Here is a 12,297-nt window from a genome sequence, read left to right as displayed (position 1 = left end):
ATCAGCAAATTTGCTGTTTGTGGAAGCTATGTGATGCTAACTAGATAATCTGTTCTAATTGATGTTGTTGAAGGTAAATATTTCTCAGAACGCATGGAGGAACTCCCCTGTTCTTACTCAAAATAGTGGCATGGCTTTTATACCTTCACCAATTTGACAGTTCGATATGGCCTCAGTATTGTCCCTCCAAAGTTCAGTACGTCCTGGGCACTGACCCTCCGACGGTTCACTACGTCCCGGGCACTGAACCTCCGACGGTTCAGTACGTCCCGGGCACTGACCCTCCGACGGTTCAGTACGTCCCGGGCACTGACCCTCCGACGGTTCAGTACGTCCCCGGCACTGACCCTCCGACGGTTCAGTACGTCCCGGGCACTGACCCTCCGACGGTTCAGTACGTCCCGGGCACTGACCCTCCGACGGTTCAGTACGTCCCGGGCACTGACCCTCCGACGGTTCAGTACGTCCCGGGCACTGACCCTCCGACGGTTCAGTACGTCCCGGGCACTGACCCTCCGGCGGTTCAGTACGTCCCGGGCACTGACCCTCCGGCGGTTCAGTACGTCCCGGGCACTGACCCTCCGGCGGTTCAGTACGTCCCGGGCACTGACCCTCCGGCGGTTCAGTACGTCCCGGGCACTGACCCTCCGGCGGTTCAGTACGTCCCGGGCACTGACCCTCCGGCGGTTCAGTACGTCCCGGGCACTGACCCTCCGGCGGTTCAGTACGTCCCGGGCACTGACCCTCCGGCGGTTCAGTACGTCCCGGGCACTGACGCTCCGACGGTTCAGTACGTCCTGGGCACTGATCCTCTGACACTGCAGCATTCCCTCAGTACTGCAGTGGGAGTGTCAAGTGCTCAAGTCTCTGGAAAAGACTTGAACCCACAACCTTCTGACTCAGAGGTCAGAGCACCACCAGTAGTTTTCCTTTCGCAACTCTTTTTAGAGTTTACGTGCCCTATGTTTACTGTGATGGTAAAATAGCTACAAGCACAACGTATTAAAGGAGAAATTTAAGTTAGTCAGATTACAGTTCAGGCTAGATGTTGCTTCTGCCTTGGTCTCAGTATCTTTGTTCATTCATGGGGCCAGTTAGTGTTGGAGGAGAGAGCACATGTAGCTATTACTGTTGTGGGATGTTTAGCTGGGTTACAGGGTTAGGATTCTCTACCCAGTATTTTAGCAGAGGAATTAGCCCACTTTATATAAACAGGTTATGGCCAGCATCCTTCCACCTACAAACACAGATGGACACACAGCAAACAAATATATTTCAGATGGGTTGTCTTTGTGTAACACCTGCCTCAAAGCAGTGGAGAGATGGGGCTGAGGGTTATCACACAAATGCCTCCTAGGCGCACCCGCTGACTTTGCTGATTAGATATTTCTACAGGAATATGATGACAGAAAGAAAGGATGACCTTGTCATAATATAGTGCCTTGAGCGGCCTCAGGATGTTCCAAACCTTTTCACTGCCAATCAAGTACTTTTAAGATTTAGTAATGTTAGGGACTAAAATATAAGATAGTTGCTAGTACGCTGTTTTCCCGCTATAACACAATCCACTATAGCACATAACTCGGTATAACACAGTCCAGGATAGCCTTGAACCTGGTATAACACAGTCCACTATTGCACGTAGGTCAGTATTGCACAGAACTTGGTATATACGGTCCGCTATAGTGCAGAACTCAGTATAACGTGGTCCGAAAAAGCCCAGAACTTGGTATAACGCTATAGCATGGAACTCAGAATAACGCAGTCTGATATAGTGCGGAACTTGGTATAATGCGGTCAGGGGTAGCCCGAAAGTCAGTATAACGCAATTCACTTTAGTGCGGAACTCGGTATAATGCGGTCTCATATAGCGCAGAACTCGGTGTAATGCGGCCTTGTATAGCACAGAATTCGGTATAATGTGGTCCACTGTAGCAGGGAACTCAGTATAACGCGGCCCACTGTAGTGCGGAACCCCGTATAATGCGGCCCACTGTAACGCGGAACTTGGTATGATGCGCTCCTGTCTTGGACGCACAAATGTTCATTTGATAAATGGCTACAAGCCTCCTCCCCCTGCAAAGACAGACATCCACTTTAAAAAAGAAAACTAAAAGCACCTGCTTTTTCATTTATTTTGGCGTACTCGGAGTGGAAACTGGAGGGATAAACATGCAATATTGGCCCTGGCACTGACAGGGTCACACCTGAGCATTAGGCCAAGCTATGAAATACCGCAGTCTCACCTATATTGCGGGCTTGAGATATGGAGCCCATGGACCACATTATGACAGTGTAATTCCAGTAAGGAATTCAGGAGAAAGTTCTTTACCTAGATAATAGTGATAATGGCTACCACAGGGAGTAGTTTGAGTGAGACATAGATACATTTAAAGGGAAGTTAGATAAGTACATAAGAGAGAAAGAAATGGAAGGATATACTAAGAGGATTGAGATGAAGATGGGTGGGAGGAGGCTCAAGTAGAGCATATAGGCTTGTATGGAATTGTTGGGCCGAATGGCCTGTTACTGTGCTGTATAATTTCTATGGACTTGACAAGTAATAGCGGAGATGTGATAGCCAGTTTGTCCACTGCAAGATCCCACAAACAGCAGCTGTGATAACAAACAGCTAATCTGTTTTTAGTGATGCTTATTGCGGAACAAATACTGACCAGGATACTGGGGAGAACTCTCTTTCCCTTCTTCAAAATAGTGCCAAGGGATCTTTTATGCCCGCTTGAGAGAGCGGTTGAGGCTACAGTTTAATGCCTCATCCAAAAGACATGTTATGATTTATAATGGTGTTGCTGAGATGTAGGTTTTCATGTGTTAGAAGGATAACCCTGGCACAGACTGGCACTTCATAGGATCCGCTGGTTGGGAAGCTGCAAATTCTGATCATTCCCGAGAGGAGCTGCAGTTCAACGCTCCATGTCAGGAGCACTCAATTGGACACCATTACCTGGGAGAAGAAAATCAATAACAACTTATGTTTATATAGCATCCTTAATGCAATGAAACATCCCAAGGCTCCTCGCAAAAGCAATTAACAAACAACATCTAACATCCGGCCACATAGGAAGATGGTGGGCAGGTGACAAAGAGCTTGGTCAAAGAGGTAGGTTTTAAGGAGCACCTTAAAGGAGGACGGAGGAGTTTAGTAAGAGAATTCCAGAGCTTAGGACCCAAGCAGTTGAAGGCATGGCCACCAATGGGGAGCGATGGAAATCGGGGCGGGGGGTGCAAGAGGCCCGAAGTAGAGGAGTGCTAAAAAGCTCGGGGGGTACTGGGGCTAGAGGAAGTTACAGAAATAGGGAGGAACCTGGCCGTGGATGGATTTGAATATTGCAATTTGTGTGAGCCTGAGTGAAAATGAGCAGACATTTCAGATTGCACTGTCATCATTTTGCAGTATCACTGGAATCCTTGGTCAGATTAAAGTGGACCTGAGGGTGAGGGGGAATTCTCTGGTACTTGTTTTCAAAATATGGAACATATGCCAGGAAGGAAGTCAAATAACTTTCCACAACCCTGAGACAGTGTGAGCTGGTCGGATTCTCCATAAGTATGGGATAAACTTTATAATTAATGTCACTGCCACCTAATGCACCACCTGAACTATTTATGCTTAATTTCTTACAATCGTTAACATGATTCCAAGCAAGACCAATGTTAGTGTGCATCCCACTGACAAGACAGCTGGGCTACCAAAACCATTTGCTGGGTCCTGGACTCTCTTCAGGCCAGCCTGCGCTTTGTTGGAAAAAGCATGGGCAGAGGTCCTTGATGGAGTGTTTAGCTCAGTGGTAGCTATTCCCGCCTCTGAGTCATAAGGTCCTGAGTTCTAACCCCACTCCGGGCAGTTCCAGCAAATGGAATTCTGAATCCAGCAGGGTCCAGTGAGTGCAGACAGCCTCCTCCCAGTGTACGGATTGTGAGAGCCCATAAAACTCCTCTCATTGGATAGATCTAAGCATCCCACCTACCCCCCCGCCCCAACCCCATCCCTATTGACTGAGATTTGGATGGTTACCTCCATTGAAGGAATGCTCATGTTGTGGCCTGTCAGACTATTAATCAGCCTATGAATCCTTCCACTACTGCACTCTGTTCTCCAGGGACAAATGTAAAGACAATGGCAGCAGACATAGAAAGCTGATGATCAAAGGGAAACCCTAACATTCCCCTCCAAAGCACCATTAGATTCTTGAAGGCCCAGTCTGGAAACCTGGAAAGCCACTCTTTATCTTGTGCCAATTCAACGTGGCTGTGGCTTGAAGTTGTATGGTTTAGGTGTGACATGACGTGACTTCCAGTGTTTCACATTGTTACAGCATGTCATCTGCATACACTCACAAACAGGCAGACACGGTGTCATCTATCATTTTTCTTCTGCGAGGTTTTAGTTTGGAATTATTGTCTTCTCTATAATCTGCCTTTTCAAACTTTCCATCACACAGTGACAGTGTGTGTATATATGGAGCACCAAGTTGTTTATCATCCAGTAATAATTCCCAGTGACTATTCCTCAAGGACTCAGTTCTCGGTTCACCTCAGCTCTCTGTTGGTTGCAGTGTAGGTATGAGGGAACCAAAATTTCCACAGGTTCCATAGGGTTAATTTTCTGCTGACCAGGGAACTTTACAAACTTGATATTTAACGTGTGTTGTCTTGTCCCCACTCTAGAGTTAGAATGTTTTGAGACCAAGCGCATTCTCTGCACCTGGGTGCAGCCTTCAGTATAACTCGGGATTGCCAAGGTGCATGTTGCTTTTAAAAGGCTGAACCTTAACTGGAAGTTTAACTCTGGAACCAAATAATCTCCTCCACTGCTCGCAGACCCAGATGGAGCTATGCAACCTTTGACATTAGTACCACATTGAGATTAACCAATTGTCTCAGGTTGTTAAACATTGGCAAGGCATTTCTTTAACTCTTTCAGTACTGTAGGAAACTTACCGTGTGCCCCAAAGCCAAGACTATTGCCTGAATGAGCAACACAGTAAAACTCATTGTGTCCAACACATCATTATATAAAATGTTTGGCGCATGAATATGATCCAGAATTTGGAACATGTAATTTTACAGAGGTTATCAAAAATATTGCTTTGGACTCATTATTAACTAAGCAATGTGTTAATGCAATGGTTGTGTTACTGGACTAGTCATCTGAGGTAAAAGCAGAAAATGATGGAAACACTCAGCAGGCCAGTCAGAATCTGTAGAGAGGGAGACACTGAGTTAACATTTCAGGTTGACAAGCTTTCATCAGAGAATCTTAAGGCCCCTGAATTAATAATCCAGGGAGTGTGAGTTCAGATCCCCCCATAAGAAATTTGAGAAGTTGAATTCAATTTACAAAATCTGGAAAGAAAATGCTGGGTTCAATAAATGTGACCATGAAGCTTTTGGATTATCATTAAATGCCCAACTGGTTCACTAATGTCGCTTTGGGGAAGGTAAGCTGCTGATTCAAGTCCCTTCAAAATCTTGTATGAATGTTAAATGAGGTCATCGCTATCATCTCCAAGGCAAGTATATCCTCCCTTAGATTTGAAGACCAAAACTGCACACAGTACTCCAGGTGTGGCCTCACCAAAACCTTATACAATTGTAGCAGGACTTTCTTACTCTTGTACTCCAATCCACTTGCAATAAAGGTCAACATGCCATTTGCCTTCCTAAATGCTTGCTGTACCTGTATGCTAACTTTATGAGGTCCTTGTACTAGTAATTGCAGGTCTCTGAACAGCAACATTTACAAGTATCATGCCTTTTAAAAAATATTCCGCTTTGCTATTCTTTTGACCAAAGTGAATAACCTCACACTTTCCCCACACTATACTCCAAGAACACAAGAATTAGGTGCACTAAAGTGAATGTGGGGCAGCTTTTTCGATGGAGGGAGTGGGAACACCAGTGAAAAATAAAACCCTGTCCTAGGGAATTTTGGAAAATCATAACCAGTGCATCTACTTTCTCTGCAGGTGACTCTTTTAAAACCCTAGGATGTCTGCCGTCAGGTCCTGGGGATTTGTCAGCTTGTAGTCCCTTAAAGTTTTGCTAATACTTTTTCACTAGCTGTGCCTTGTGTGTGTGTGCGCACAGAGTGTATGAGTCTATGCGTGTTTGTATGTGTGTAGGTGAGTGTATATATGTGCAGTTCCAGACAGCCAGATCAGAATGCCACTCCACAATCCAACAGTATTCATTTCGGGTTCTCATACATAATTGCGTTTACAATTCCGCTGGGAAACATTTATAATTTATGAATTGGTGTCAGTCTCCCAGCATCATATTACATCATGACTAATGTGAGGTAATAAAAGATAAAATAAACCACTTAGCAGTAATTTGAAGAGAGAATAGATTTTAATAAACTTTCGGGAAATTGACAGAAATTTCCTTTTAAAACTGAAGCCAAGTATAACCATTTAAAATTAGAAATGATTTTTTTTTCCCTGAAGGGATCCCAAGACAGAGTCAGCTGATATTAACCAGACACCAGAGTCACTGAACCCAAAGAGCTTTTTACCTTTGCTGTGGCTCTTAACTGTTACGACTCCTAAACAAATCTTTAACATCTGCACACTTTTCCTTGTGCAAAATAGGACAGAAAGAATAAAACTTGCACTTGTATAGCATCTTTCACAACCTCAGGATTTACAGCCAGTCAAGTTCCCTGTCACAGAATGAAACTTTTGTTTACCAAATATTACTCAGTCCCTTCATTTGAAACAACTTATATCGAGGAAAACCTGTGTCAGGCAGAATTAATATCAACAAATCTATTGTTTTGTTAACTTAAACCAGTAACACATTTATTGGTGATCATTAGGCCTGAGAGAAAGCCAACAGGATGGGTCTGATATGTGATATTGAGTGGATTAGAAAGATTTATTCCAGAGCTCTATCCCAAGCTAAACCACAACTACAGGGAGAAGCTGATAAACTGGGGCAAGGCAAGTGATGTTGGGAGGTACGTCTTCACGTACAGGGGGTCAATTTTCACTTCTACCTCCTGACATCAAAGGCGGGTATGAAACGGCCACAAAGTGGTGTCACCCAGTTAACAGCAACAAAGAGACCCAGAGCCCTGCCTGTTTCAGGCACTGGACCCCTTTAAATATGCAGATTAGGAGTCATCAGGTCTTACAGTACAGAAGCAGACCATTTGGCCCATCGTCTCCATGCTGGCTCTCTGCAAAAGGAAATCAGCTAGTCCAACTCCCATGCTTTTTTCCTGCAGCCCTGCAAAAGCTCTCTCTTCAGATAATTATCCAATTCCCTTTGGAAAGTCACTATTGAATCTGCCTACACCACAATCTCAGGCAGTAAGCACCGGATCTTAGTCACTCGCTGCATAAATGCAATATGTGAATTGGTGTCAAATTTTGACTTGAGTTATGCACCTGTGAAATGCCTTTGGATGCTTTACCACTTTAAAGGTGCTTTATAAAGCAAGTTGCTGTTGTAGTCGCCAATGGAGAGAAATCCTCTGGAAATTTTCAGGAAATGGGTTCGGGCTGTGTAGGCGGGAATCATTGGTTTCTGCAGTAGAACGAAACAGGTGGGCCCAATAGCCTTCCTCATCTGTATTCATCTTAGCAAAATACATTCTTTTGTTTTGCCTTTTAGAAAGTACAGTTAACGTCCTTCATCTCCTTGTGTGGGATATTAACATTGTTGTTGGAGTGAGAACGGGCTGTAATCTTCCCTCCCCCATTCCCATTTCACACAGTAACCTTTAGTCTCATTTTTGAATGCTGGATTTTGAGTTGCAAATCAGCTGAACACAAATGAGAAGCTGGCAAAAGAGATAAATTTCTGTATTTACGAAGCCCCCACTGAGAATGACGGGGTGTGAATAATTTTCCAATCCACTCAGCTGTCAAACATGATTCTGCAGCAGGAATGGAGTCTCAAAGAGTTTACCCCAAGGCACTATTGGAAGCAGTTATACCAGTTCACCTTATATATGTCTTTATCTGGCGGACAGTAGCAAATGAAATTTAATGCAGAGAAGTGTGAAGTGATGCATTATAGTAGAAAGAATGAAGAAAGGCAATTTAAACTAAAAGATACTATGGGGGGTGCTAGAACAGAGAGACCTTTGTGGGGGTGAGTGGGGGCTATATGTGCACAAATCATTGAGGTTGGGAGGGCAGATTGAGAAAGTGGTTGATAATGTATTCGGGATCCTGAGCATTATGAATAGAGGACTGAAGTGCAAAAGCAAGGAAGTTGTAGTGAACCTTCATGAAACATTGATTCAGCCTCCACTGCAGTATTGTGTCCAATTCTGGCCACCATATTTTAGGAAGGATATAAAGAAATTGCAGAGGGTGCAAAAAGGATTTATGAGAATGGTTCCAGGAATGAGGAACTCGAGTTATGTGGATATTGGAGAAGCTGGAGCTGTCCTGTTTGGAGAAGAGCAGGTTGAGAGATGATTTGGTAGAGTTGTTCAAAATTAAGGGGCATCTGGACAGAGTAGATAGGGAGAAAATGTTTCCATTGACAGACGGATAATGAACTAGAGCTCACAGATTTAAAATGATTGGCGAAAGAATCAATGCCGACATGAGGAAAAACTTTTTTACGAGCCCAAGTGGTTAGGATCTGGAATACACTGTCTGAGAGTGTAGTGGAGGCAGATTCAATTGTAGCTTTCAAAAAGGAACTGGATCATCATCCAAAGAGGAGGCATTTGCAGGGCTAAGGGGAAAGGGTAAGAGACTGGGACCAGCTGAGTTATTCTTGCAAAGAGTCGGTACAGACTCGATGGGCTGCATGGCCTCCTTTTGTTCTGTAACTATTCTTGATTCCATCTGCGTGTAGCAATTTTTAGTTTTTACATCATGACTTTCCTCAGATGTTCTGCCCCTGCACTGCTGTAAGTCCACCAGATACCCTGTTTGTGAGCCTGATGTAGTAGCAGATAGAGCAAGGAAATTCAGGACTGAAGGTTAATATCGTGCAGCATTGACCCAGAGATGAAGTGAAGCCAGTGTTGAGGTTGTATAAACACCTGGTTATGCAATGTGCAATTTAAAGGAAGACTTGCATTTTCGAGCACCCTTTACAACCTCAGGACGTCCCAGAGTGCTTTACTGCCTAATTTTAAAGTGTAGCCACTTTTGTAATGACTACAACAGCAGTCATAAGACATAGGAGCAAAAGTAAGCTATTCGGCCCATCAAGTCTGTTCCACCATTCAATGAGATCGTGGCTGATCTGATAATCCTCAACTCTACTTTCCTGCCTTTTCCCCATTATCCTTGATTCCCTTATTAATCAAAAATCTGTCTATCTTAGCCTTGAATATACTTAGCGACCCAGCCTCTACAGCCCCTTGTGGTAAAGAATCCCACAGACTGACTGTCCTCCGAGAGAAGAAATTCCTCCTCATCTCTGTTTTAAATGGGCACCCTTGAGGAGATGTCCTTAACCCTGGCACCGGGCAGGCCTTTGGGACTCACACTCATGGATGCAGAGAACAGTATCTATTCCACCTAATTACACTGTCCCCTACCACTACTACATTCCTATTTCCTCCCCCCACTTGAATGGCCCCCTGTACCACAGTGGTCAGTTCACTCATCCTCCCTGCAGTCCCCGCTCTCATCCACACAGCTTGCAAGAACCTTATAACTACTGAACCGTTGCAGGGGCCGAGGCTCCTCGACTGCTACCTGCTGGTTCCTCACACCTGCTTCACCTGCAGTCACACCCTCCTGTTCCTGATCACAGACCAAATTTGAATGACCTAATCTGAGGGGCGTGGCTGCCTCCAGGAGAAAAGTGTCCAGGTAACGTTCCCCTTCCATGATGTGGCGTGCCCCTGACTCAGATCCGAAGTTCCTCGAGCTGCAAACACTTGGTACAGATGTGTTCGCTCTGGATCACCTTGGTGTCTAGCAGCCCCCACATGCTGCAGCAGCAACACATCACCCGTCGCTATTAAATTTATTAATTACTCTAGTATCCCCACTCTTTACACTTTATAATTTTTTATACACATCAGTATCGATCTTATACTTAACAAGCTATCTTTAAGAAAAAGAGAAAAAGGACTAGAGATCTAAACACAAACTAAAGACCTTACTTCTACTTTAAAGGTTAGAAATACTCACCAATCAGCTGCTCTTCATGCTCCTTTCCCTTTTGCGCTCTTTAATGGCCTCACACTCTTCTCTCACTCTCTCACTGTAAAGGCCCCGCTCCTCTCACACTCAGTTCCTGTAAATGGCCCCACTGTTTCTCTATTTTATACACAGCAAGATCCCATAAACAGTTGTGAGATAAATGGCTGGATGATTTTCTGTTTTAGTGATGTTGGTTGAGTGACTGATGTTGGCCCAGGACACTGGAGATAACTCCCTGCTTTTCTTCAAAATAGTGCTCTGGGATTTTTTTACATCCGCCTGAGTAGGCAGACAGTACCTCAGGTTTAATGTTTCATACAAAAGAAAGTACCTCTGACAGTGCAGCATTCCCTCAGTATTGCACTGGGAGCATCAGCCTGGATTTTGTCCTCATGTTCCTGGAGTAGGTCCTTGACTCTTGACCATCTGACTCAGAGGCAAGAGAGTGCTACCCATTGAGACACTGCTAACCCCTAGTTTACACTGTTCGGGTATGAAATTCTGGGGTGGGTGTTTTAATGCATTGTGTAGTCTGTATAATAGATGTAGCAAGTTGTTGCTACAACTTGTACTTGCTTGTAGCTTCTGAAATATGTCCCTGCTGTTTAATGGGTAAAACAGGCTAGATTGGACATGTATTGCAGATGCTGGCACATAGTGCGCCCATCACCTGGGCAGACAAAGATTAATGACTTGAGTTTTTTTTGTCTGATGAAATAAGCAGCTGTTCAGACCAGTTTAATTGCTTTTTTTCCCTATTGCGGGTAGGAAAAAAATTCCATTTTCACGTTTCCAGAATGGATTAACATTGAAACAAAACAGTGATATCGGCAAGAAATAGATTAGCTCAAGTAGCAGAGAGAGGAATTTGCTATCTTGTGGCATAACTACAAAGTCATTATCTCATTGATCATACAGCATCTGACTGCTTTTATACCCTTCTGCCAATGACCAGCTTCAATTTCACAACTTATTGTGCTGGGACTTGAACTCTCAGCCTCTGAGTTGTTAGTCCAGGAACACTACTGCAAAGCTGCTGTACAACATCCTTTCAGCATACTTGTGCAATGCTTTCATTCCTATTTTAGTTTGCCTATTAACTCTGCAACTTGCCCGAGGAGTGCAGACAGTGGAAGAGGTACTGCAAACTCCCTTCTTAATGTGGGAATTCATGCTGATGTCAGTTCTGAACACTGACTCGTCATCCCAACAAAGAACTAACGGTGAATTTAAATAGCTTTAAGTTGCTGACTTCCTCACAGTTAACCAACCAGACTGATCTTCCAACATCAATATAACACAGTTGGCTATCAAGATTATTAAGTTGCCAACAGAATTTAATTAACTAATTACTGACCCTACACTCTTGATTTAATGCAAGTGATTCTTCTGGTTAGAAGGGAGAAAGTGAGAGAGGGAGAGTGCATTAAAATGATAGGAGAAAACTCAATAAAGTCTCAAGCACTGGCAGCAGGATATAGATAGACAGTAGAATGGGCAGACAAGTGATAGACGGGATTTAAGACAGAGAGGTGTAAGGTAAGGCATTTTGGCAGAAGGGATAAGGAGAGGCAATATATACTTAATGACACAGTTCTAAAGTGTGCACATGGGCAGAGGGACCCATGGACCTTTGAAGATGGCAGAACATAGGGACAGAGTAGTCAGCAAAACATTTGGGATTTTGGGCTTCATAAATGGAGTAGCTGAGTACAAAAGCAGGGAATTCTGGTGAACTTTTATAACATTTTCATTAAACCAAAACTACTGTATTGCACCCAGTGCTGATCACCACACTTTAGGAAGGATGTGAAGGTCCTTGAGAAGGTATAGAGGAGATCTACCAGAATGGTTCCAAGGATGATGGATTTTAGCTACAAGCTTAGGTGGGCTTGCTCTCCTTAGAGCAAATAAAATTGAGGGGAGATTTGATATGGGTGTACAAGATTATGATAGGTTTAGAAAGGTAGACAAAGAAAAGCTGATGGTGCAGGACTGGTGGGGAGAAGTTTTTAGGTTTTGGGTAAGAGTTGCAGAAGGGATGTGAGGAAGAACTTTTTTGTGCATCGAGTTGTAATAACCTGGAACTTGCTGCTCATGAGGGTGGGTGGAAGCAGAAACAATGAATCATTTCAAAGGAAATTGG

General features: G+C 44.0%; 1 protein-coding gene across 9 annotated transcripts in view; it reads left to right on the top strand.

The window, feature by feature from the left end:
• mical2a (microtubule associated monooxygenase, calponin and LIM domain containing 2a) overlaps window positions 1–12,297 on the top strand; it is a 253,781-nt gene that overhangs the window by 777 nt on the left and 240,707 nt on the right. The window lies entirely within an intron of this gene.

Source organism: Carcharodon carcharias, chromosome 10 (assembly GCF_017639515.1).
Source record: "Carcharodon carcharias isolate sCarCar2 chromosome 10, sCarCar2.pri, whole genome shotgun sequence".
Taxonomy (NCBI): domain Eukaryota; kingdom Metazoa; phylum Chordata; class Chondrichthyes; order Lamniformes; family Lamnidae; genus Carcharodon; species Carcharodon carcharias.
The sequence above is the reverse complement of the archived record's forward strand: the minus strand, read 5'-3'. Positions and strand labels throughout refer to the sequence as shown.